This window comes from Festucalex cinctus, chromosome 6 (genome assembly GCF_051991245.1).
Source record: "Festucalex cinctus isolate MCC-2025b chromosome 6, RoL_Fcin_1.0, whole genome shotgun sequence".
NCBI lineage: Eukaryota > Metazoa > Chordata > Actinopteri > Syngnathiformes > Syngnathidae > Festucalex > Festucalex cinctus.
This window is the reverse complement of record NC_135416.1, coordinates 15,013,613-15,041,539: the sequence shown is the minus strand read 5'-3', so window position 1 is coordinate 15,041,539 and position 27,927 is coordinate 15,013,613. Positions and strand designations below refer to the sequence as shown.

At 38.8% G+C, this 27,927-nt stretch overlaps 1 protein-coding gene across 5 annotated transcripts in view; it reads right to left on the bottom strand.

Moving 5' to 3' along the window:
- The window catches only part of sgcz (sarcoglycan zeta), a 273,737-nt gene that overhangs the window by 140,046 nt on the left and 105,764 nt on the right, over positions 1 to 27,927 (bottom strand). The window contains exon 1 of one of the 5 annotated variants that reach the window (XM_077525224.1): positions 4,735 to 4,857. The exons of the other annotated variants lie outside the window; for them this stretch is intronic. The gene's annotated coding sequence lies outside the window, so the exon portion shown is untranslated. Of the gene's footprint in view, positions 1 to 4,734; positions 4,858 to 27,927 lie in introns of those variants that run through there. 5 annotated transcript variants of the gene reach the window in all.

The window sequence follows — 27,927 nt, the reverse complement described above, 5'->3', positions numbered from 1 at the left end:
TACTTCCTGTTCCCTTGGGTAAGAATCATGGGACATGTAGTCCTAATACCCTACAGCTGAGGTCAGCCCAACGCAAGCTGAGTGTTTCTGAGTCCACATTTCTAATGTTACAATGTAGGACCGGCGCGAAGTAAACGACATAGCCAGCTTCCAATAGCTGTCGTGACTGAGCAAAAAAGGTTGGCTAATAGCATTGTTTGTTCACAGCTGTTGAACTGTCAACCAAGATAGCATTTAGCATTAGCATTAGCTAAAGTAATAACACAAACTCCAGTAACTAGATTGACTATCGATGTTTTTTTTTCTTTCCTTTTTTTGTTTGTTGTCTGTTTCCCTCTACCCCTGTGTAGATGCAAGGCAAACAAAAGCAAGCGCAATACGCGGCGCTACCTGATATTTTGTGTCCAGTCTAAACCTAGCATAATAGCACTCAATATAGCGGTACAATTAGCATAAACTATTAAATGTGCAATGCTTCACAAAGATAATGCACCTTATGTATGTTTTGAAATGAACATGTTTATTGATCTTGTGCCAAATAATACGGTGCACCTAATAATTCGTAAAATACAATAGCAAAACTATTTAAGTCAAAGGGAAAAAAAAGTTAGTCTCATCTTTGTGTGTTTTATAAGAAATATCCACAGCAATGTTTAAATTCCAAGAGTAAACCCAGAGGATGTATCATCATGATTACAGCCAATCATTTATTTTTTTTAAAGGGCAGGCAAACCTACAGCAGGAATCTGTGTCACTGTGGGAAACTAGTGATTGCCCTGAGGAGTAATTTACATGCTCTACATCAATGATTTCCAACCACTAATGTACCGCGAGAAATCATCATCATCATCCCAGGGGGAATTGTCCAATTTTACTTAATTGGTTAGAAACATCTTTTTTTTTTTTTTAAAACAACAAATGATGCATCGTTGTTAATCTATCCTTGCCAGCAATTCACAGTGACAAACATGATCTTACTAAGCAAATAATTGAGTAATATGATGCAATATTATTAATTCAGTATGTATACTTTTTGGGAATTTTTTTGTTTTGTTTTGGTTTTGTCATGTGCTGAAGGTTGGATCCCAAAGCGCAGACACAAATAAAGTTTGAACTATTTATTCACATCGAGAGGCGTAGAACAATCTTGACTCGACGAGAAACAAAGAGTTGCACAGAGGGACAGAAAGCAATAATCCGGCAAACACAATCACTTCTCAGAACGCTACTACAGACAGTGAATCGATCTGATTGGTTGTCACGAAGTAAAGGATTAAAGATTGACATCACATAGGTCCAGACATCACATAACATCACATAGTCTTTCCGGTTGAAACCAGATGATGGTTACATCAGTTCAAAACAGACACTTGTTACATCAGTACAAAACACACACTTGACCTCACGGTCATGAACCCAAACTTAACAGCTCATGAACTCAAAACTTGACTTGACCCTGGCGTGACCCCGGACATGACAGTTTTTAAGCTGTGTCTTGACTCAACAAAGTTTGAGAAAAACTGCTCCTCGGGTTTGATTCCCATAGCGCAACTATTAACATAGTTCAAATTTCTGACTACTAAGTTGTGAGACTTGCTGACATGCCATTATGCATGACGGCAGTTGAAACTAAGGTTTGACACAACATCGGGTGAATATTTTCAATTAACATTGAGGTAAAATTACAAACTACTGGGTGTCCTCTGTACTTTAAAATCTCTAAGAGGTTCTACAGTAAGTAGACACAAAAATGTATGAAAATAAAGGGAAAGGTGTTGTAAAAGATGGACAGAGGGCGTATTTCAGCAGACAGCCCTACATCGGATGTTTCATCTCATTTCAGCACAACATTATCCGTTGCCTCACAAGTGTCTGGCCTCATACTGGTTGCACCGCCACGGGAAACCAAATCAAAAAGCCAATTTCCTTGCAGCTCAGACCACCAAAACACAAACTTTTCTTTCTCTTTATACAAGGAAGCCAAAGAGACGGCCATGATTAATCATGACCTCAGGCAAAGCTGGAGAATGTTTACGCATAATGCTTTTACACCATTAAAACAGTTGTAGAATTCAGAATTTATTTTGACAGCTCCTGCAGCAGGTGTGAGAATTATACCGCCCATCCACAGGATTATACAAGGTTGTTATAAATGAAAAATGGAAACTTTTTTTCAGTGTACATGCCCACCAAATAGTCACTGTAATGGGTTCTCATCTTATCAACATTCCTGTTCTGTGAAATGTACAATAAATGATGATAAATGCGGATTTCCGCAGCTTGTGTGGCCCACCATCCGCCACTAGTTCTAAAAAGTGAAGCGTGTAGATTTTTTTTTTTTTTGTCATTGAAATGCAAGAGCGCAGTCAATGAATGGCATTATCATTGCCATGAGCCTCTCAAATATCCACTCTCTCTCCACTTTATCCTCACCTGTTTCTTCTCTTTGTAGCATTATAATAAAGCTATAGCGGCCAGGGCAATCCACTTATACCTTGACAATCGTGATGTTTGTAGTTAAAAAAAAACAAAAAAAAAACGTCAAGATATGGTGGCACCTTGAAAATGTTGTTTCCCGATAAGAACACCAGAGAGTGTTTATATTGCAAAGAGTTGATTATGTGTGGGTCAACCGCCTGGTGTGCGAGTGTGACTCAATGACTGTATTTTTCTTCCTATCACCTAAATCAGAGTAGAGTGGGCCATCAATCAACAAGTATTATTCATTTGTTATTTTTAAACCGGAAGACCCTAACCTACAGTACACCAAAGGGCTGTGTTAGACACAGTCAAAGAAAGGTGGAATAACTTGTATTGAATGTATTATATCTGTTGTCCAAATGTCCAATATAGTGTGAATTCTTTTACAAAAGACAAATATGACAGTTTGCTGTAAGCCACTTGACAAAAATAGAGAGGATAACATTTGTATTTTATTTGAACTTTTAGCAATGCCTCATAACTGGCAACACAGAAAACACAAAAACCACAACAATATGACTACCGTATTTTCCGCACTATAAGGCGCACCGCATTATAAGGCGCACCTTCAATGAATGACATATTTTCAAACTTTTTCCATATATAAGTCGCTACAGTAGAGGCTGGGGTTACGTTATGCATCCATTAGATGGTGCTGCGCTAAAGGGAATGTCAACAAAACAGTCCGATAGGTCAGTCAAACTTCATTAATAGATTACAAACCAGCTTTCTGACAACTCCATTCACTCCCAAAATGAATAAACAGCTGTTTTGTTATTTTCTCTGAGGTAAAGTATTAGTATTAGCTAGCGATCCAAGATGGCGGGATCTGCCGCGCTGTGCGTCACCGATCGTGCAGGGTCACCGATAGCGTCTTGACAGCGAGACCTGTTGCGGCTCAATATTGATCCATATATAAGGTGCACTGGATTATAAGGTGCATGGTCAGCTTTTGAAAATATTGAAGGCTTTCAGGTGCGCCTCATAGTGCGGAAAATACGCTACATAACCTGTGATATTACTCAAGGCTATCTAAGGTCTTCGATACTATAGCTAGTTGTAGCGGCTTGCTCTTACAAGTCAATAATATTGAGAGTTCCATGAGTGCCAAATTGATATGTGATCTTTGAGTCAACTGCCTGCTCTCCTCATTTTATCCACCTACCCTCTCTCCCCTCTCACTACATGTCTAATTAGAGAAAAAGGCCCCGAGCTTGGCACCGAGGAAATGAGGTATGGCTGCCGGGGTTGCAGCTGGTACCGTGAACGGGTGCAGGGAATTGAAGGGCTCCAGACAGGACAAATACAGGAGATGGACAGATGAAGGCCAAAGTGAAATAGTGGTCCAGATAGAGGCAGAGTGTGGGATAATGATGAGACTTCAAATGGGAAGAAAACTGTCAGTGGATGGGGGGAAGTGAAACTGATTGGATAGAGAAAGACTTATGGAGGGTGGAAAGTGGCAGAGAGCTGCTGGGTGGGGGGCAGCAGATGTCTGCTGTTGAACACTTGTACTTCATCAGAGATTCATTCTTCTGAGGCATACAAGTGATGAACAAAGGCCAGAAAGGGATTGAGAATACATCTCTTCCTCTATCCTTTCCCCTTTTTACGTCAGCTTCCTCTGGTCTCTTAAGGGGAACATGTAAATACACCAACAAGTCAGTCAGCTTTTATGTAATACGTCTGCTTCCCACAAGCATGCAACACAGATGCTTGCATAAGTCTCACAGAGCCTTCAGTTGTGGAATACGACTGTCAATAATGTGATGGTGGGTCACGACTACTTTCTCAAGCAACTGCTTCTTCTAATTGGAGAAAGTTGCAAAGTAAATCTACCAGTGTAGCAAAGTTTCAGCCTCAGGCTCTTGTATTGCTTTAGTTATGGTAAAGGGGTAGGCATCTAATCAACAAATGGATTGAACTTAATTTGATCTAAAGTCAGCATCAACGTGGTCATGTTGTTTATTATGCTTTGTCCCCAAGCACCATAGCTATAAAGGATTTCACTATGGCTGGATTTACACAGCACTACAAAGCGCCCAGTTCCAAATCAGTACCTATATATATTTGCTACATGGACATTTTAAGTGAATCACTATGTTTATGTTCACTGAACATAGAAAACAACATGCCTCATGCATATGGGCCAAGTTTCGGTAAACATGTCACTACCAAACTAACATGGAAGTAAGCAAGCAATAATAAATGACGTGCATTAAATGCAAGTGACTTCTGCATTACTCCACTTACTGTGTCAGTAATAATTTTGTCTCATGAGGATCCAAATGCAGACAACACACGGGAGCTGGGATACAGAGTCCTTACATACAAAAATACAAAGTAACAAAGAGCGGGTCTGGATTCAGATGGCATCAAAAAAATCACTTGATGGAGAAACCTTGACTGGGAACCTTGAGCGGCTGGATGCTAAACTCACAAGTACAACGTAACCATAGCGAGTAGGGCTGGATGCAGAACATGGATGACAGCTTGCATGGAAAAACCTCAACATCCTGAGAGAAACCTCGGCTAAGGAACCTCGACATACTGACAAAAGTGTCACTCAGAACCTGCTTCTAGCCCCAATTGACCCCCACAGTGAAGAAAGATCCTACCCGTCTCTTGATTGCATCCCAGTATTGTGTCCTCGGTCCAACTTTTGTAAAGTGCACACATTCAGCCAAATATTAAGCGCTTAAATAAGATTAACTGTCCCGGCAGAGGGCAGTCAGTAACGACTCGCTATGCATGTTTAAAATATATTTAAAAAAAAAAAAAAAAAAAAAAAAAAAAAAGAAGAAGTCAATTTTCCAACGGTGCGTCCCCTGTTAGACTCAATTAGTTTTCAATGAAAAGTTGGTAGCAGGCTAGTCACAACCTACCCATAATTCACCGCGCTGCCAAAATGTTCACTTTGCTTTTTCTATAATAGCATAAAGGACTATAAGACAAAATAAGAGTGAATAGACGAAATAAGAGTGACTGACCATAGCAACCACATAGCAAATGATATTCATGATAAGAAACATAGCAAATCCATAGCAACTGACAACTTCATCATCATAAGAGACATAGCAACTGCATATCCAATGCAAAATAAGAGCGACAAACATTCTCATCATACGGGACATAATACAAGACCTAGGGCTGAGTAATTAATCGAAATTAAATTACACTTTCGATTATTACACTCTACAATTACAAAATCAGCATAATTGTAAAAAAAAAAAAAAAGATTATTAATACTATTTTTTGAGTTGTTTAAATTTATACATTTGCACTTCTTTTTTTAAATTGTAAAATAACTGAATAATTTTTGTTTCATCCAAACGGAACTTGCATAGTTATATTTCAAATAATTTTATTTGTCTTAATATTTTTTTACGTTACGTTAAACATTTTATTGTTTTGTACCAAAAAAATAAATGATCGTCCGAATCATGATCATGAATCATGATCAGTTATTCCCAAAAATAATCGCGATTAATATTTTCTTCATAATCGAACAGCCCTACAAGACCACACAATGACCTCATGACCAACACAAAACAGTCATAACAAATGGCCCTTACTAAATAATAATAATAATAACCATAACAATAATAATAATAATAGTAATAAACCAAATTTATCTCACTTGACCAGTTGTCGAACAAAGTAAGGTTGAAAGTGAATTTTGTGTGGTATCCCAGGCTGGAAAAGGGACCAAGTTAATAACTCTTGGCGCCGATCAATATCTTTCCATCAGGATTTCACATTTGTAGGGATGTTTATCAATAGTTAGTCTTAAAGTTGTTTTCCAACTTTTTGGGAAACTTTTCCCCCACTTCAAGATTCAGGCTATAAAGAAGAGAAAGGACCTGGCTGGATTTTATGTGGGGAGGTCTTTATTTGCACACTTGATAATGTTGACAGCGCACACACACACACACACACACACACACATAAACACACACATAAACACGCACGTGCGCTCACCACTATCTCTACATCAACTCTTTGCACCAGACTTGGTGCTCATACTCGCTAAAGCTGAGAATACATTGTATTTACACTGTAATGTATGCATATATTAACTCATTCACTCCCAGCCATTTTGACTGAAGCAACCCCCTTCTCCCCCGGCTGTTTTACTGGATTGACTGATTTTGCAAGGCCCACAGAATATTGTGTTCTATTGCTCTAAAAAAAAAAAAACTGGTAACCTACCAAAAGGAAAGATTAGTTTCTTCTTTCATCGGGAAGAAAAAGAAAAAAAAAAAGAAAAAAAAGTATATTTCTATCTGTTTCCGTTTCGCAGCAATTAGCATTAGAATTCACTGGCCCTGGTTGCTCTCTTATACTCTGCTGCCACCTGCTGGCCGTTTTTGTAATTAATACCATTTTTTTTCACCTGTTCACTGCAGTTGAGAGGCTGCAACAAAGCCTTCTGTATGCTCTTATATTAAAAAAAAAAAAAAAAAAAAAAAAAAAAAAAAAAAAAAACAACGTATAAATCCGTCTTTGGGACGCTTAATACATTTAAAATAGAACTTAATTATACGTTTTTGGGAGGAAATGAGTTAAATGGGAAACACCCTCATTTAAATAAAATAATTAAAATAATTCTTTGTTAGATTCCCCAATGCCGTCAGTTGAAATGCCCATCTTTAAATTTTTATGCGCCCCACCTCCCAATTTTTTTTAACTCTCCTCCAACATCTACCACCTGTGATGCACACAGCTGATTCAGAACTGTTGGCAAAAGCTGTTTTAGATACAAACATCTGCTAGATGATCATGATAACATCTCACCAAATGAGATAATGCATTTATTCTTTAACTAAAAATGAGCAACTCATTCCAGATAATCGTCCACCACAAACAAGAGCAAATATCCCTTTGCAACCCACCAACATGCAGCACGCACGTCCTCCTGCCAGATGTTGTTGGCTTTCATTCCACACATCTGGCTTTTTGGTGCTGGAAATGTTCCAGGCTGCATCAGCTCCCACCAGCCGAGGCTCGGCATACGACATACGCAACACTGTTAGCCTTCACTATCTGAGCTCCATCACTCTTTACTCCTGACTCTTCTTCCATCTGTGTTTCCCAGCTGCTGCCTCCTGTTTTTTCAAGTTCCAACAACAAATGCCTTTTCTATTTTGGGTCAGCTGCATGAGCTACACTGATTCTATTTGTCCATGATCTCTGTCACAATGTGCTATTTCTGCACCCTCATTTTTTGTCTTGCCTCCTTCTGCCCCTTTATCAGTTACTTCTCCATTTTGTTACTCCCCTTCTCTTCTGTCTACTTAACAGCAGAGCTTGAGGGTTCAAATCTGCAGGAGTCCAGTCGTCTGCCAGGTGTGTCTGTATTGTATCTGCATGTGTGGGTGCGTGTTTTTGTGTATGTGATGTTGATGAGCCTCATTACAGTCAACATCTGTCAAGTATGTATGCAGTTTCTGTTCATTCCGTATAAATGTCAGACAACAAGCAGATGCCCGTTAGCCACCTGTTTGAATGAATACAAACACAGGCGTGTGTCCATAACACATTAAATGTTATAACTTCAATTTTCCATTATTGATGCGTTTTTATTTTTTGCACAATGTTAAGAATTGCTGGACTTTTCCTCAAAAGTCAAGAAACATTATGCAAATGTGTTTAGTAAAGAAGAAAAATGTGAGAAAAAGTGTAAAGAAGAAAAAATGTATAGTAAAATTAAGAACCATAGAAACAACCATTGCAACATAACGTGTCTAGCTGCTATTCCTACTACTACTACCACCACTACTTATCCATCCATCCATCCATTTTCTTGACCGCTTGTTCCTCACAAGGGTCGTGAGGGTGCTGGAGCCTATCTCAGCTGGCTATGGGCAGTAGGCGGGGGACACCCTGAACTGGCTGCCAGCCAATCGCAGGGCACACAAAGACGAACAACCATCCACACACACAAGCACACCTCGGGACAATTTGGAGCACCCAATTAACCTGCCATGCATGTCTTTGGAATGTGGGAGGAGACCGGAGTACCCGGAGAAGACCCATGCAGGCACGGAGAGAACATGCAAACTCCACCCAGGAAAGCCGGAGCCTGGATCCTCAGTACTGGGAGGCGGATGTGCTAACCACTAACTCACCGTGCCGCCAAAACAATGACCTTGGAAGTGTGTTGTGCAGTGGGCTGTATCTGCAGATAGGTGTCAGTAATCGATGTTGAATGCAACACTGAATAGGGACACATGCATTAACCATTTAATGTGAAATTATAATGCATTTTCTGATATGATAGTCAGTTGGTTTAAATTTACATCGTTTAGCATAATTGCAATGGATCTATTTACAATGTAGAGTCGGGTGGGATTTGAACCCTCACCTCATGTTTACTTGTGGCAGATCTGTTTTAGTTGCCTACCCATTGAGCTACATAGGACTTACCACTAACAATAGTAATAATAATGTGCATCATGGGACGGAATGCAGCCGACTCCCAGTCAATTGAAGCGGCTCCCCTCATTTCCATTTAAATCAGGGTGGTCGGAGTGCACAGTACTTGACATCGCTAGATACGTTGGGTCCAGAACACTCAGCGAGGCAGACTAGACTTGCCCACTCAAAAATATCGATGAATGGGCACCTGTATACAAAAATAGAGCCCTTTATGCTAGCGTTTTGATGGGTCCAACGGCACAATAGCTTCCCATACTTATCTTCCCCTGAGTGTGCATCTTAAACAGCCGGCTTGCTTCCTTTATTGCTTCCTTCCGCAGTCCCTGCTACTTTAGCAATTGGAGTCAACCAGGTACGTTCTTGCTGCCTTGGTGGCAGTAAACATGTACCTGCCCATTGGAAAAGACATCAACAATATGGCACAGCTGTTAAAATTGACAATCCACCTGCCTGCTTATCAACAAACCATTGCCGAATTGTCATTTTTCTTTAAAAGCAAAAACATAAAACTTATTGCAGCCACACAAGCACGTAATTAAGCCTTCCTGGTCTCAGCCAGGTATGCATGCATTGTATTCTTGCTCACAGCCACAAGCTCTATCTTTGCAACGCACGCACGCACGTACACACACACATGCACGCACACACTATGATTAAAGAGCAAGGCCATCTGCTGCTGTGAGGAGGCTGAAGGGAAAACACAATTTCAGTCGATGCAAGCCTTGAGACATGCCATTTACATCCTCCTCTCCTAAAACTGCCCGTTTGCCACCTTTCCGTCGGCACCTTCCTTTCCTCAAGTTAAGGCCACATCAAACCGAAGAATCCATGCCCCAGCATGACATTTGTAGATAACCCCGGCTGTTGCTGATAAAATGAATTAAAATGTGTAAAGCTCCGCATGCGCTTCAATGCTAAGGTCGAGGAAAAATGAATTGCATCTTTCCAAAAAGAACTGTTTCTGAATTTAACCTTGAGATGTGAAAAAAAAATAAAATAATCCATGCAGTTTTCTTCAATAACTACAATAAACGTGTGACTTGATTTGGCAGTTCATGATTAAAAAGAAAGAAGAAAGCCAACCAAACACAAAAGACAGTTTGAATTTATTTGCCACGGCAACAAGTTGAAGCACTCTGACAGAAATTCACAGAAAGCTGAAGTTGTCCTTCATGAATCTGAAAGCAAAAATAACAAATGCCATTGCTGTTTTTCATTATTATTTTTATACTATAAATATTTGATTTATTCTTATTTTAGTTACAGATACATTTTTGGAAAAAAAAATCCTGTTATTATTTTAAAAATCATCAAAAGTTGTTCACCAGTTACTGAGTACTTTTTTTCCTCTTAATATTTATTCTTAAATAATTATTTGAATGAATACTTTTCACTTTAAATGTAGTCCTATTATTCTAAGGTAACTACTTTTTTTAGTACAATTATTGTCTATTCTATGCACCTCTGAATATGGCCTATAAAGAATATGATTTTTGTAAATTGGAATAATTTGAGTTTTGAGCTGGATAATGAAAGCTGGCATATATGTGTAAAGCACAAAACATATGTGATGGAACAATACAATGAATTAACATGAATATTGATGTAATTTATGTTGACCATTACATAGTATTGCAGAAATGCTGTTATCACTACGTCTCATTCTTTTCTGCTTGGTACAAACACATATTTTGCTTGTCCAATCACTCTATTAGAGTATTCGAACGTATACCAAACTATATTCTAATCACTGCACAAGATGAGGCTGAACTGCTAAATACTAAGAAAGAGAAAATCCATTTGTCTCTAATGAGAGCATCCATTTGCATAATTAATTACTTTGAGCTAAAACGTGCTTGTCTCTCAGGGTGGCTCATTTTCGTAAAGCATCCGAATGCACGTGTCTATGTGTGTACTTTAACACACTTCAAGTGAGGCAATCATCTACTGCGCAAGAGCATTGGGAGGTAAGTGCTTAAAATGTGATTCAAAATATTCAGATTTTTTTACTCCCCTTCACTTGATTTCCACCAGATGAGAATGCTTGGATATTCCAATGCATGGCTTTAATATCCTAAAAATGTAGAGGTACTCTGCTCGGTATCACTTTCAGACTGGGAACATATGGGCCGGTTCATTACCTGTAATATGACATTATAACAGCTTCCACATGAGACGCGTGTGGGGAAGTGCGCGTTTGCGAGTGTGTTTGTGTACTTGGCTTGCACCGCAACACCAGTGTTGTCATTAGGTTGCAATCAAAGCCTAACAAGCTCCGGATAGAGACCACCAACATACGCCCCCTGGAGAGAGCACGCTGACATGCATCCTCGTCCACGTCTGGCGTCTGTGAACATACTAACCGGACTCAATTTCAGCACCTGGGAAATGAGGCTTTTACATTATCTAAAATAATGTTACATATATGAAGGCACAGAGAACCCACATCAAAGTCAATCCAGCAAACAGCAGTGTTGTGTTGTATTTCTTTTAAATATGTTTTCAAAAGCACACTTTTCTACAAACCTTCGACCAAATGTCCAGATCAGAGGTGCCAAACATACGGCACGCGGGCCGAATCTGGCCCGCAATGGGGGTTAATCCGGCCCGCGAGATGACTTTGCAAAGAAAAAAATAATTGGCATGTCAGACCAATTAATCAGCCAGCCACAATCAAATATATGAATTTGTAATTTCAAAATCAGTCCTCAGATGAGTAATGTAACATGTACATGGAATCGCCCTGGAAGTAATTATTTTCCACACACAACTTAAAGTTATGATTTGTTTGAATTTATTATTTTTTTTAATCATAGACCCACATGAACGTGTTAAATACGACACAAATTCAATTACTGGTAACACAAATACATATGACAAGGATTAACATCCTTATAACTTCATTAACTGTGCCACACAATGCATTCTGGGAAATATTTCTCTATATACATTTCTCTATCTATCTATCTATCTATATATATATATATATATATATATATATATATATATATATATATGTACACAAAACAGGTAGATTTAACACGTCCAAATAACGAATATCCACACATAAATCTTGTGGCGACACATACCCACAGATGAGATAACAACACTCAAAGGCACAAATTCTTACCAATGTGTGAAAAACTCGTTATTTTAATTAATTATATGCATTATATATATTTTTAAATAATCTGCAGATTAATCGGTAATGATTATTTTTTTCTGCCAATAATCTGTATCAGCCTAAAAAAAATGCCTATCGGTCGGGCCCTACTGAAAAGAACAGCTGAGACAAAAACCTAACGAGTACACAAGAAATGAACAAGATATATAACGAAACAAAAACAAAGTAACTGAGTCAAACTTAATTAACCTCATTGGTGTAAGTACAGTAATAACATGGAACGATACCTACAGTAAAATTGCAAATCAGAGAAATCATTATTTTATCATTTTCAGTATTATAAGCTTCATTGTACAAACAGACAACGTGGCAAAGAATGCAAACGTGTTTGCACACTTTTCTGATACTTAAACAACATTAATTTATATGCACTTTAGTAGTAGTGTCTACAGGGCTACACAAAAACGGGCATTCTTAAAAAAATAAAAATTACAAATTCCAAAACTTTATTGCTAGTAATAAATGATAGAAGTGTTGTTTGTGTCTCATATAATTTAGCAGTCAGACCTTTTTGTGCTGATCTGAGTGTATTGGCAAACGCACTTCAATAAATGGGCAGTTAAAAGGTTCTGCTTAAAAGTAAATGCAGCATTTCAGACACTGTGACTGGTAATGCCTCATTGAGTGTGTGTACTATATATGCGTTCTTTAACAATACACGCTGAGGGTTTGGCTGGAGTTTCTAAAGCCCTGCCAACTGTTAAGTCTTGTCTCGGTGCCAGTGCCTGCTGTCAGCACCACCTGTGCCATGAAAAGACGTACATTTCTGCAGTCCTTCTTTGGGAACGGGTGCGCTTCATGTAGTGGTATTTTAAGCAATTTAAAGGTGTGGGGGGAAAATCCAAATGCAAAAAATATATTTGTATTATTTATACTTTAGTTATTTGCAGATATCTGAGAATACTAAGAATAATGGGCTCACCATTTTTCATTCCTGTTTGCTCACCTTCTCATCCCTTTTGAAGAAACATAACAGTACTTCACCCGTATATGTGTGGCAGAAAGACATAACCTTATAAAGTTGATAAATCTTCTTACATTTGTCCACATCTGGTTGCTTTGTCTTGGTGTTTTTAGAAGTGTGAGAATGTGCATGTACGAGTGCAGTTGTAAAATATGTAAGTGACTTTTCCCGAGAGATGTTCAGTCAAGATGGCTGACTTCAGCTGAACTTGATTGCGGTTTACCAGAGTTTAACTGAGACAGGAGAGGAAATATGCACACACAAAAGCGTCTTTCATGGGGCTCGTAAAACACATTTGCCAAATGTTTGGACTGAAAGTTTGCTTTATTATGGTTTTCACCAAACTGTAATGAGTGTTTTTGGACTTATGTTTAATATGATCAAACAGCAAGATGAGTCTTTACAGCAAAAAAAAATAATTATTTAAAAAAATAAATATATATATATATATATATATATATATATATATATATATATATATATATATATATATATATATATATATATATATATATCATATTGCTACTATCAAATAGTATATAGTTTTAAAAAATCAATATGGTAGGTATTTGCTTTTTTTGCACAGCTGTCAAGACAAATTGAAATTGAAAGAATACATTTTTCAAAACAACCCCTGCTAGTCATGTTTTGATCTCGGTGTACAGGAAGAGGTGCTGTGCTTGCCGAAAGTTTTGTCTGTTCCAAAAAATAATAATATTCCAGAAAAGTGGAAAGCTGACAATTCATTAATTGTATAGTGACATAGAACTAATTTATGAAGACTGATCTTTTTTTGTAGTTCATAAGCAGCACCAACGATTGTTGTGATTCATTTTCGAAATTAATTTCACATTTCTTGATTATGATTAGGACAAACAAGAAAAATGACTGCAGTGTAACACGGAGAATAGCAATGACATCACATCAAGCACTACTTGTATCTGTTGAGTCTCACAGCACTACAGCTGAATGTCATTAATGTGAAGCCGTCCTTGTCTCAAAGGCTATCCCCATCGGTGCTGCATAATTCTTCTCCTCTCCAAAGTACTGATTACAGTCACTCTTCATGGGACAAATCATCTTCTACAAATGAGCATTCTATTTTTAGGCTAATTTCTTGCTGTTCTTTTCTTCCCTTTTCCACAGGAAACGGTGACGGATTATTGGGGGGGTAAAGGACACAATACACAATTTAGAATATTTTGGTTTCAAATGGGACAAAAAAAAAAAAAAAAACTTGGTACACAACGTAATATTTGTATTCATAGCGTGAGAAGAATTGATTCTTTAAGTAGAAAGACAGCAAACTGGGGTGGGAGGGATTGGGATTGATAACCCTGTAATGCAATCAACTGCAAAAAAATAAATCATAACAAAGCCTCTCTATAAACGTGTGTACATGGTTTCTTTTTTGGATTACAATCATACAAGAGAGTGATCACGCAAAGCTTTACCCTTTCAAGATCAATAGAAATGCATACTGAGACTTCTTCTCGTCCAAAAGAGGAAGCAAGACACACAATGGAAACAAGTGAGAGGCTTTTGATGGCTTAACTCCCTTGAAAATTTGCTCTTTTGCTCCTTCCGTTGCGGGGCATAAAGCGGGCAGAATGCATGCGAAGCATATCTAACACACATCGCTCCATTGATCACCCTTCACCATCAACCCAACATACACACACATGTCAATTAAGGGAAACGGGCTGGGCGATTTTGCCTAAAAATGAAATCTCAGATTATTTTTTAACACAAAATTAGATTTACGAGCTTTCCTGATTTTATATTTATTTATTTACATAAACCAAGACATTAAAAAGTTTTGCATTTATTTTATCCATTAACAAAAGTAAGCATATTTCTCCTCTTAGAATGAATGTCCAAAACTTCTACCTTGAATCAAATACTTCTGGAAATGGAAATGTATGTGTTGAAGTGGAAAGTAAAACTTTTTTTTTTTTTTTGCCAACTTTGTTTTAAAAGATAAACAGTGGTGCTTGTTTTCCTTAATATGACACAAATAATCATCACATTTTGCCTTTAATGTAGGAACCGAGGTCTGAGCTTGTCATCCCCTCCAACCGTCTGCTGATTTTACAAGTAGTCAAGTCAAGTCAAGTCTACTTATATAGCCCTTAGTCACACAAAAGTCTCAAAGGGCTTCACATGCCCACAGTTCACAAATAGTAACGACATCCCCTGATCAAAACCACAAAACGGCAAGGAAAAACTTTAAAAAATAAATAAATAAATAAATAAATAAATAAAAAAACATCAGGAAAAACAAAACAAAACAAGAAACCTTGAGAATGGAGAAGGGGCCGCAGATGTGGTAATCCCCCTCCCAGGATGACCAGATTGCAATGGATGCCGAATGGGCAACAATTGACATAGTTTATGATACTACTAGAATAGTGCAAAAGTCCATTGAGGAAGTTGAAGCACTGCAAGAAGAATGTACAAGTACTGTTATGTAAATTGAGGTGGCTATTTTGCCAAGACTGGCAACTTTCCTGTTATCGTTATTTGATTGGCCAGTCCCCGGAGTAAGAAAATCTTGGCCTGCCGTAAATCAGCTATTTTACCGTGATTAGACCGCTTCACCACCTTTCTATAGCTCTACTTTCATTTTTCATTTTGTTTTTTCACTGAAAATAGGCTTTTATCAGCATTACCAGGCCACTATACTACATTTCATAAGGATTTTACGTCACACAGGACGCAGATGCTCAGAGTTGCTGCTGATGAGCGTCATGGGCTCGGCGAGTGAAAGTACCGTATTTTCCGCACTATAAGGCGCACCTCATTATAAGGCGCACCTTCAATGTATGACATATTTTCAAACTTTTTCCATATATAAGGCGCGCCACACTATAAGGTGCACCTTCAATGAATGACATATTTTAAAACTTTTCATATATAAAGGCGCTACAGTAGAGGCTGGAGTTACATTATGCCATTAGATGGTGCTGCGCTAAAGGGAATGTCAACAAAACAGTCAGATAGGTCAGTCAAACTTTATTAATAGATTACAAACCAGCTTTCTGACTACTCCATTCACTCCTAAAATGAACAAACAGCTATTTTATTATTTTCTGAGGTAAAGTATTAGTATTAGCTAGCGATCCAAGATGTCGGGATCTTCTGCGCATGCGCGTTACTGATCGTGCAGGGTCACCGATAGCGTCTTGACAGCGAGACCTGTTGCGGCTCAATATTGATCCATATATAAGGCGCACTGGATTATAAGGCGCATGGTCAGCTTTTGAAAAATTGAAGGCTTTTAGGTGCGCCTTATAGTGCGGAAAATACGGTAAGCTTGTCTTTCGTACCGACTAAGTAGACATGAAAATAAATTATACCGGTAAGTGCTTGCGAAGTGAGTTTGTCTCTGATGTACATGTTGCGACCAAACCTGCTCATTTGTGTTATTCACATAAGCTTGTAAAGGTCTATAAGCAGTCACGGTAAAATACCCAATTTACAGCAAGCTAAAGATTTCCTCCCTCCGGCGATTGACTAACATTGCAGACGTTCAGAGCAAAAAAATATCGCCAGCATTTGAGTTGCCAGTCACGGCAAAATAACCACTGCCTAAACAAATGGCATGGGGCAACCTAAGCACTCAAATTAATTCAAAATAATTGATATATCGCCCAGCCCTAGAAACCATTGATTGTCGGTAGGCCAAGTGTTGTCAAAATGGCTGCCTCTTGTTTACAAATCTCATTTATCCTCTTTAGTTCACAGTGGGCAGTGGAGTGAAATGTTCTCCATGGATAACAGCTCATGATGTGGTTGTCCCATCAATCACGAGTGCAAACACTCTTATGACTTAGAGACATTAATAGCACTGATAAAATAAGTCGGGTCAGGTTGCGCTAGCATGGCAATGTTCATGTCAGCCAGGAACTGCCAGATGCTCGGGACGTTGTCGACATGACTTTCACTGTCTTTATACATGACTCACCGGTGAAACACGATTTGTGGTATGGGTGCCACAATTCCCTGAACTTTCTGACACAACTCATATTTGGTGTAGGAACCGTGTAATATTGGTAGAAATAATACATTTACAGTCCGCTGGACTTAGAATTCTCATCCCTCAAGATGATTTACTAGCACAGGCGCCATTTGTAACATTCTACTGCAGTGAAATGGCCATGAACAAAAGTGTATTGCATGCATAGAAAGTGTCAACAAAATGACAGGAGCACTTCTCATCCAACAATGCATAAAAATAAGCGTGAGGGTCCTTCATAACAGAGACATGTAAACAATGTATGTTTTCTCCCAACATTTTTTTTTTTTTTTAAATCAAGGTAGCAAGATTACTGATGAACAAGAAAATGGAGGAAGGAGTGAACCTGTTATTGAAGAAACAACTGCATGGATGAGCATGTCAAGGGAAGTAATTAAAAGAGTGGCTGACATCGATTGACTGGGAAGGCGTGCGTGTGCGTGTGCGTGTGCGTGTGCGTGTACGTGTGTGTATGAGTTCATAGGTTGGGGTGGGGGGCAATCCATGAGATGACTGTACAGTAAGCATTGTACATGCAAATCAATATTCTTTACAATTGACTTTGCAACAATGTACTTTACATTGTTGTGCTTTAATGCAAAATCTTAAAGATGTTTATTATTTAACACTGTTTATCTTTTCATTTTGCATACATGTTTAGTGTTTGTTTGTATGGGGGAGGTTTAGCCTGCTACTAAATGCCTGGTGGCTCCATTAGCTAGGCTAATTAACCCCACATCAACCTGACATGTTAGGAGCTTGCAGGCATGCACGCAGTCACTCACACTTTCACACACAGATGAAAGCAATAGAATAGCTTACAGAATTTGACCCAAGGGAAGAACCCATTTTTGGTTAGGATCTGAGTAACCCAGAGTAAGATGTTGATTTTATTTCCGTTATATTGTTTTTACTCATTTTGTGTAATTTATTTGATCACGAGGTTTGCCATGCTACATCCAAATAAGCATCTATCCAATGGCTGAGCCAAGTACAAGTGTTGCTATTCATCCATTCACTTGTCCACCTTTAAACTCAAGACAAATACAAGTGGCTCTAATTTCCTCTGTCTTTCATTGCCCATGTGTTTCTCAAAGAAAGACAGCGTTAGTTAGCTTCCTGATAGCCTGCTGCCCTTCAACGGAAACACTTCTCAATTCTGCGGAGAGGAGGAGGAAGAGAGTAAGAAGCTGTTGGAAGCAAAGAGGAAGATATTGAGAGCTGGAGATCATTAAGCGTATGTTAATTAGCCATTACATTCACGTTGAGGAATGACTGCCAATCAGACGGAGGCTGCTGCACCTGCTGCACGTGTGTGTGAAGGCCCTATAGGAATCACCATCAATCGCATTCTGTACATCACTGTTGCACTCTCTCACTTTCACACCAATGGATGCTGTAGATACTTTATACTATATTTCCTACGCTGGTGTAAATTTGTGTTGAAATTCTGTGGTTATTTTGACATTGGTATTGAAATATACTGTACTGTATCGGCACTGTTGTGGTCAGCTGTTGTGGCAAATCTCGCAGTGACCATTAGTAGCTGCAGTATTTTTTAATTGTAAGAACTGCAATCTCATTTAAAGTCGTACATAAACAAACATCTGTCTCCCGTGTCTTTTATTTTCCATCCATACATTTCCTGTACCGCAAACCACGATCTGGGTTGCAGAGAGTTCGTCTCCTCTGACTTCCAATAAAAGGCGGACTGACTGGGTGGCAGACAACCAGTGTTGCCAGGTGTATGATAATTATTGTATTTGTGAAATAATTTGACCCTCTGTACAATGTGCGATCAATAATCCTAAAAAATAGCAAACGTACGATAATTTGACCATTTCGGATTATTGCCGGTAAAACTGAAACTGCCAGTTTTCTTTGCGAACCCTGAAGGCATCGGTTCTCATGTGACATATTACCAGCCAATCGCGCCTTGCTGAGCATGAGTAACGAGAGACGTCCATGCATTGATTGGATGAATGGGAAGGGCCCGCCCCCAGGAGACGCTTCCAAACAGGAAATTGCGCAAAGACTCAAACCACCTATCCAGTAATATATACAGATCAGTGACGTTAACCTGCAACGAAGCCTTGAGTGCCTGTGAGCGGTGAGCGGTTTTAACTCATTTGCTCCCAAAGACATATTTATACGTTTTGCTTTTTTTTTATGCTAGAGCATACAGAAGGCTTTGATGCAGCCTACACTGAAGAAAACACTTGAAGCAATGATAGTTATTACAAAAACGGCCAGCAGGTGGCAGCAGAGTATAAGAGCTCAACCATGTTGGAAAGAACTATTTGTCATACATATTTGTCATAAAACTTAGGTATATTCTAATGCTAATTGCTCTAAAACAGAAACAGATAGAAATTGACTCCCCCCCCCCATTACAAGAAGAGATGCTAATCTTTTTCGTATTCTGTATATTCTCTGGGCCCTGCAAAAGCAGTCAAAATCCAGTAAAGGGGGTTGCTTCGGTGAGAATGGCTGGGAGTGAATGAGTTAAAAACAAGAACGACTACATTTGACTGTCGCGAATCAGTGTATTTTGGTTATGACGGGTGGACGATAATTTCCATCAAAATACGATAATTTTGAGTCTATGGCACGGTAATCCTATATTTCCCACCTGGCAATACTGCAGACAACCGTTGACACACATTCTCACCGTTACTGAGTGGGAACTAAAACCACTGCACTTAAGTCCTGCGAGTGTCTCCACTTATCTTTTCAGCCAAATAATGAGCATGTTGATATAGCAAATGACAGCGATGATGAGTAATAGGCGATTTCATGTTTTATTAGTATGTCTGTGTGTGATGTTTTGTTCATCAATGCGTAAAAGCCGTTACAAGTAGAAGCCCTCATACCTTAAGTCCTTTACTCCACAACTTGAGTCCGAATATCTGTGCACAAGTGCAAAAACGCAAGCTTGGATGAGCAGCACGCCGGTCATCCTTGCATTTTTAATGTATGAGTAACTTTCACATTCACGCGTTGTCAGAGAAAGGTGGGCTTCAAGCTACTTATCCGTTAGACACTTCAAATCATGTCAGCTGTAATTAATAATTCACTTAAGCAAAAGTGCATGATGTTGAAATATTAATCTCACTTAAACTGATGTGCGCACATACACATTCAGACTTTAATTCGTTACGATGAGGTGGCCCATGTGAAATATGAGCGGCAGCTCCACAGGGCTCGTTTACCTGCTGGTTGAGCAGAAGCAAAACGGTGGCAAGGGTTTTTACTTTCCCGACATGGATTTGCCACCTGGGCATTTCTTTTTACACACATTTGGCACAACTGACAATTTGGTAGCTGAAAGAAGAATAAACCTAATGCCTGCTGGAAACCTGATTTTGGTAAATTTGATGGAGGTGCAGACAGACAGATTCTGAGCTCCGGTTACGTGTGCTGATATATTATTTCATGCATAAATATGACAACAGTGTGCATAAAACCTTCTGAATCATTGTTTAAATCATTTAATTGAATGTGTTATCATTATTAACATCTTTTTTTTATCATTTGGCAAGAGTCAGAACACATATCCATCCATTTTCTGAACCATTTACTCCTCACAAGGGCTGCAGGGGTGCTGGAGCCTATTCCAGCCAGCTTCGGGCAGTACTTGGGGTACACCCTCAAAATGGTTGCCAGCCAATCCAGAGCACACAGAGACGAACAACCATCCACACTCACAAGCACACCTAGGGACAATTTGGAGCGCCCAATTAACCTGCCACGCATGTTTTTGGAATGTGGGAGAAGACCGGAGTACCCCGAGTACCGGAGAAGACCCACGCAGGCACGGAGAGAACATGCAAACTCCACCCATGAAGGCTGAAGCCTGGACTTGATCTTGCGTCCTAAGCACTGGGAGGCAAACATGCTAACCGGTCATCCACCATGCCGCCCTAGCCTACTTGAGTAGTGCAGATTTGCCGCCCGAGACACTCTGAGAAAATACCAAAACTTTGTCTAAACAGCCCCTTTGCAGATTTACACAATGTTTTGCGTCAGACTTGTACTGGACAAGAAATAGAGCCCTTAAATTACATTCCTACATTATGATGACCAGTTTATTGAAAAATAATGACAGGAAATTATCATCTACAGTACTAATTAAAAAAATGACAACTGAGTGTTCATTGTTTTGAAGTGAGGCCAAACGGCAAACAGAAGAGTCACTGTTGATTCATCTCAGCCAGTTCGCCATCTAAGCAAGAGCAAATTTACCTCAGTCAGGAAGCTAAGGTACTCAAACCGTGACATTACTCGGGTGAATAGAACACAATATGCAATAAGAAATGACCATTTATGCCACTAATCATAAGTCAATTAAAAAAAGAATGTATACATATATAATAATATTAAGACATGGAACACCCTGGAATTGTCTGGCAGCCAGTTCAGGAAAAACTTGCCTGTCGCAGTACACATTTCAATTTCCACCAGGAGATATAAGGCAATCCCAGCCCAGCTGTGTCCTAGGTCTACCCCGTGGTCTCCTCCCAATTGATCAAACCCAGCACAGTTGACCGGGGAGGCATGGAAAGGCATCCAAAATAGATGCTCTACTTTGGATGTGGAGGAGCAGTATATTTATTCCAGAGTCCCTCCCAGGTGGCCCCATCTTTGCAGCAGTGATAAATACTGCAATTTTTGTCGCCATATTTTGAGTGAGTTACAACAATGAACTGCTTGCTTGTACGGTGACCACCACCTCTAAATAACTCTGAATGCAACTCCTCAGAGACAAACTGCGTCTATCGCAGGCTATGACACATTTTTTGTGTTGTTTTTTTTTCCAGGCGCAGTGCAGTCACTTTCCATTGTATTGCATCATGATATTTGGAAACAGGTTTCTCTGTTCGCTGTCCAAAACTGTGCTAAAACTCATACATGATTTGGCCTGTGTATTTGGTGCTCTGGGATGACTAGTTGTGAATATCCCGTGGCGGTACTTGGGAGGTGGGATTGGGTCAACAGGGACTACATTTTACTCTCAAAAGACCATATGAGGTCCCAGTATAAACAGTAAAATTTATAGTTGGCAAAAAATCCAGAGTACCGTATTTTTTCAAAAGCTGACCATGCGCCTTATAATCCAGTGCGCCTTATATATGGATCAATATTGAGCCGCCACAGGTCTCGCTGTCAAGACGCTATCGGTGACCCTGCACGATCGGTGACGCGCATGTGCAAAAGATTCCGCCGTCTTGGATCGCTAGCTAATACTAATACTTTACCTCAGAGAAAATAATAAAACAGCTGTTTGTTCATTTTAGGAGTGAATGGAGTTGTCAGAAAGCTGGTCTGTAATCTATTAATAAAGTTTGGCTGACCTGACTGTTTTGTTGACATTCCCTTTAGCGCAGCGCCATCTAATGGATGCATAACGTAACCCCAGCATCTACTGTAGTGCCTTATATATGGAAAAAGTTTTAAAATATGTCATTCATTGAAGGTGCGCCTTATAGTGCGGAAAATACAGTAAATGTAATGCAAAAAGCGTAAATTTTGCTCTGTTTAGAATAGGATATTTTTAAAGTAATCTGTACTCTACGAATTTACTGTTTGCGTATATTTGAGAAGTTGGGAAGAATGCAGTTTTAAACAAACGGTGTGAGGTAACTCAATTCTTCCCATTAACAGAGTAATTTAATTATTTTCCTGTTCTTGAAACACTGTTATTGTTATTATATGTTAAGTGTGTTGCTTTGCAATTGTTTTATGACTTTTGTTTTATTACGTTTGTGAGGGCTACGTTGTAGCTACCAGACCACGGATTTCCGATTTACATATCCACGCCCGTGCCCATTTGACAATATGATCTGATTGATCTGCAAGATTGGATCTGGATGGGTCCCGCACACCTTCCCATGACGTCACATTACGACAGCTCCAATTGAACATTAAACATTTTTTTTCTGTTTACCTTGATCATTTGACTACATATAAAATACAAAGAGTTACATTTTTATGATTTTTTTTTTAATTTATATGTTAATGTTTCAGAATGAAAAAAAAAGAGGGGTGATGTACTTGGGGTGTTACATCACTACAGCTTATGGCCCGATGGTTCTTGCCCGCTGTTGGTACCAGACAATATTGGGCTGAAAGAATGTACGTATATCAAATGAAATATTTATTCTTAAAACATATTCATGTTTTCCATCCAAATAAATATTAATCACAATCTGATTCCCGACGCCACGAAGCATTACCTGTTGGAACCTGTAACAAGAGTGACATCATTAGCTGGCACCACTCTTGTTTGGTTTTCATGGCAGACAATTGGAACCAAACCAGGATAAACCTCTCGTTGTCAAGTGTAAATACTGATATAAAGAATTTTATAAATGGTTAGTTAGTGGTAACGAGTTACTTTCACTATGAAGTAATTCAAATACTAACTCAGTTACTTTTTAAAGCAAGTAATCAGTAACTCTAGCTAATTACTTTTTAAAGCAACGTTCCCAACACTGTTTGGAGAGTGATTTTATACTTGCATCCTGCAAAATATGCCATTAAAAGATACCTCTTGGGGAAACTAAAAAAACACATTCACTGTAATTGGAAACTTGAAGAATAAACACTTGGTGTAACATGACGTTTATAGTTTTTTTTTTTTTTTTCTCTTTCTCTCACATGGATATAGTTCATAAATATACACAAAAAAATGTTGTCCATTGTATATGTATTGAAGAACATATTTCTTGTAAAAAACTTGTGGCTATGCCTGTTTGACATTCTGAACACTTTTCAGTGTCTGCTCTTTTTTTTCCCCAATCAGACTTTAATACAAACCTCAGCGTGCTCACAACCAGTCATTGTTAATAATGCATGCTCTGTCTTTGGCAGCCCCTGCTGGAGCTTTTGTACATGAATTGATTTTGAATGTAATTGTTGCACAATGATCTACCACCTCATATCCTTGCTGGCTTTTCTAATGTTGGCTAAATAGCTCTTTTATTTTATGGATGCAGTGTTTGTGTCTTGTTTACTAACAATATAGTTAGTGAAAGAGTCTTCCATCACAACACAACATGATTATAAAGTCATCCATTTAGAAAAAGACAGCACAGGGTTTTCATTTTATCTCAGTGCTTCCAAACATTTTATAGCAAGTATCAACTAGAAAAATTCTTGGCCTACCAAATTCCACCATTAAGGCCAATATTAATAATACAGAAGTGCACTTAAGCATTGATCAAAAACCTGGCAGTTGTATTTAATACGATAAAGCTGCTTGATTATGAGAAAAATATTAATCACGATTATTTTGTTAATAATTGAAATTGTGATTATCTAAACATTCATTCATTATTCAAATTTATTTTAGTGATTCTTTCATGTACCACTAGAGGGAGCCTGAATATCACTGGTGGTTTCATTAGAACCACTGAAATGTTCACGTAATGACTTTTAGAAGGGGGTTAAAACCCCTTTATTTTAGTCGACTAAATCTACTTTATTTAAAATCGACTAAGTCTACGGCAGTTTTCGTTGACCATAATCTTAATAAAACGAGGCTAAAACTAAAACAGTTTAAACGACAAAATTATGGCTAAAACTAAATTGCATTTTAACATGGTTAAATGTGCTTCATTGGAATACATCTTGCGACAATATTTAAGTCAGAGTGGTTATGTTTTAATTGTTTGTGATTGTCTATTCATTATCTAATTAGCATTGCAGCACAAGTTGGATTTTTTTTAAATCAGGTTTGGGTTGACGAAAAATCATACATTTAATGATGTAATAAAATATATTTGATGTGTGTCTGGATGAAATATTTCCCTCCTTTTAGCTATTAATTACTTTTTTTGTTTGTTTTGCTTTTAATGTTCTAGGAGTCTAGTCTGCCTTGCCTTTGCAGTTTTTGCTGCAATTCTCCAGAATCACCGTAATTGCCGGACTATAAGACACGACTTTTTTTTCACATGCTTTCAACCCTGCAGCTTATACAATGATGCGGCTAATATATGTATTTCTTTTGACGGCCACCAGGGGCGCTCGAGCAGAAAAGTCAAGAGTGAGATAGGTGGAATATATGTTTCGAGGAATACACAAGTTTAATGTAACTTGGCGCTTTGTGAATATACAAGTCTGAGTCTCAGTGACTTTTACCGGTATGTTATTTTTAACCAGCCCTGTTAGTTACTATCGTAATGCTGCTGTGTTACTGCCGCGTCACAATCACTGTTTGGAAAGAAAAGCTAAGGTATATTATTCAACCTTTAAAAACACTTTCTGTGTACCGTCTCTTTGTAAATATCTCATGTTTCAATGTGGGCACATGCGGCTTATAGTCAGGTGCGGCTTATGTATGTACAAAATGCTTTTTCCTTTAGAAATGTACTGGGTGCGGCTTATAATCAGGTGCGCCTTATAGTCCAGCAATTACGGTAGTTTCACATCCATAAATTTAGTCCAACACATTGATTAATACTATTCCAAATATTATTAATACTTTTTTCCGATTTAGGTCTCCCTCAAATAGACCCCTCATCCAATCTACAGCTCAGGAAGTAAACACCTACAGCCTCTACCTGCGGAGTCGGCTACTTTAATATTTTAGCTTTTGTGGAAATGTGTTCAATTTGTAGAAGCAGCTGAAGAACATTTTTCGTGACATTCCACTGTGTCGACACGTCACTTCACATCACTGTCCTGTCATGAAGGGTAGTTCCTCAATGGATATGACATCCCTCGGCGAGTACATCTGCATGTTATCTGTTCTCTTCTCTGCTACCAAACCAGACAACCCATCAAGAGGTGCTTCCATTTTTCATGAAGTCATCGTCTTCTCAAGAACGAACCGTTCCGTGAAACGCCACGGAGAAGTCAACAGCTGCCCATTTTTGTCGTTCCTCATGAAAAATGGATGTCAGCATTTGTTAGCGATGTCGGCATTGTAAATGGTATTGTGCCAGAAGGATGGCAGCAAAATATAAATGAGGCATTTGTCGTTGCTAATGAGACATCATTCATACAACGTTTGTTTGCCTTACTGTCCTGTGAGGCAGGAAAAAGATTAGGAACTCATTCATACTTACATACATATTTAAATCTCATTTATACTTAAAAATACAGAAAATAATCGGGGATGCATGCAAAACATTGCTAATTTTCTATTCTCTGATTTAAAATTCAACTAACCACTACAGCCAAATGTAAAGCCACCATTTTGTTGGTGAATGGGTTATCAAGACCTCAGAGGCTGAGTAAATGACATCAAGAGGATATATTACATTTCTAGTATCTGATGAAAAATCCAATTCTTCTGTTCTTGTTTTACCTGTTCCAGAGGGTGGTCTGTGTTCACACACCTGAAACAACATATTGTTTATAAAATAACATTCGCCTAGGGAGTTACGATACTCATTTTAGAGCCAATAATTGCCCTCGCAAATTACCGAGAGAGAACATTCCGAATGCTCTAAACTCCTCTTTTCATGCTACTGTTGTAATGAGTAAAGTCATTTGCCCAGAAATGTTTTGGCAGCGGTCTACACGGAAGTAGGCCTTGTCTGTGTCTCAATCCAGGTCTGCAGCCTGCATGTAAAGGCTGGCGACGTCATCGCACTGCACAAAGGCTGTCCCAATTTCATAAAGTGAGAAGGCTCCCTCGAATCCAACCGACAAATGTGTGCGGTGACGCTCAGTTGAGGCGTCCATCTGGACCGTCCTTCAAAGTGAAATATCCCATTATTCTTTGCCTGCAACTACAGAATGGAACCAGGAGGGTTGGTCCGTCTGACAATCCGTCCGTCCATCCATCCATCCATCCAAAAAATCTCCGAAAGACTCAGTTGTCATTTTGGCTCGATTTCTGATGATTTTCAGCAGATTTTGACCAGCTCACATTTAGGTCGAAAACTGCAACGTGAGGCTGACGTCAGAAGAAGTGGCCATTTCCTAGTACGAGAATGTTTCTTGGTTGGGTCACAAGCTAGTCTGTGGCATTATTGTCGCCTATGTTGACAGTCGGGTTGTTAGTTTGACAAGTGAAAATTTTGATACATTTGAGTAGGCTTGTTTTGTTTGTCTCCAGTTCTGTTGTCACTTGTCTCCAGTTTGTCTGTTCTTTAAATCCCTGTGCTGTTGTTTTAGCATGGTGTTATTTTCTTTTTCTCCCGTTTGTGTTTACAACAATCCTCTCTCTAAAAACTGGGTCTGCACAGTAATCTGATCCCAACGTTCCAAAAATAAATAGAAATACAAATAAAGCCCATATCTAAAAGTTTAGATGACATGGGAGCAGAATTCTGTTTTGTTTTTGGGGTTTTTTCCCCACTCACTCACTCACAGAGGCTTGCGTTTGTGAATGAGCGGGTGAAGAAAAAAATAATCCGTGCGTGCTTTCAAATTGCCGCGGGAGTGACGTCACGCAGCCGACACGTTTGTCCGGCCCCATTTGCAACATGCCACCACCTCACTCTGTGATTGGCTGGAGGGGTGTAAACACTGTCTTTCCACAGAAACGTCCCGCTGTTTACAAAACAAACACAAAATGGCAAAATACAGGCTGGCGGGATGGGTGTTTAGGACGAAATCACCACCAAAGATTAACATAAACACAGATGTGTAGACTGAGAGAAAGTTAAAGTGTGTACATCCTGTATTTAAAAACTGCATTTTCCTGAGTGAATCCGGCAGACTGCGCCTTTAAACAATTTAGACTAATTAACAGACAATATCCCATTATTTGACTCTTCATATATGTATCTATTGATTAGCTGTATTGGTTTGTACAGGGGTTCTGCCATTGATCCCATTTCATTCAACAAAATTGTTTAAAAAAAGTACTTCAATAGGAATACA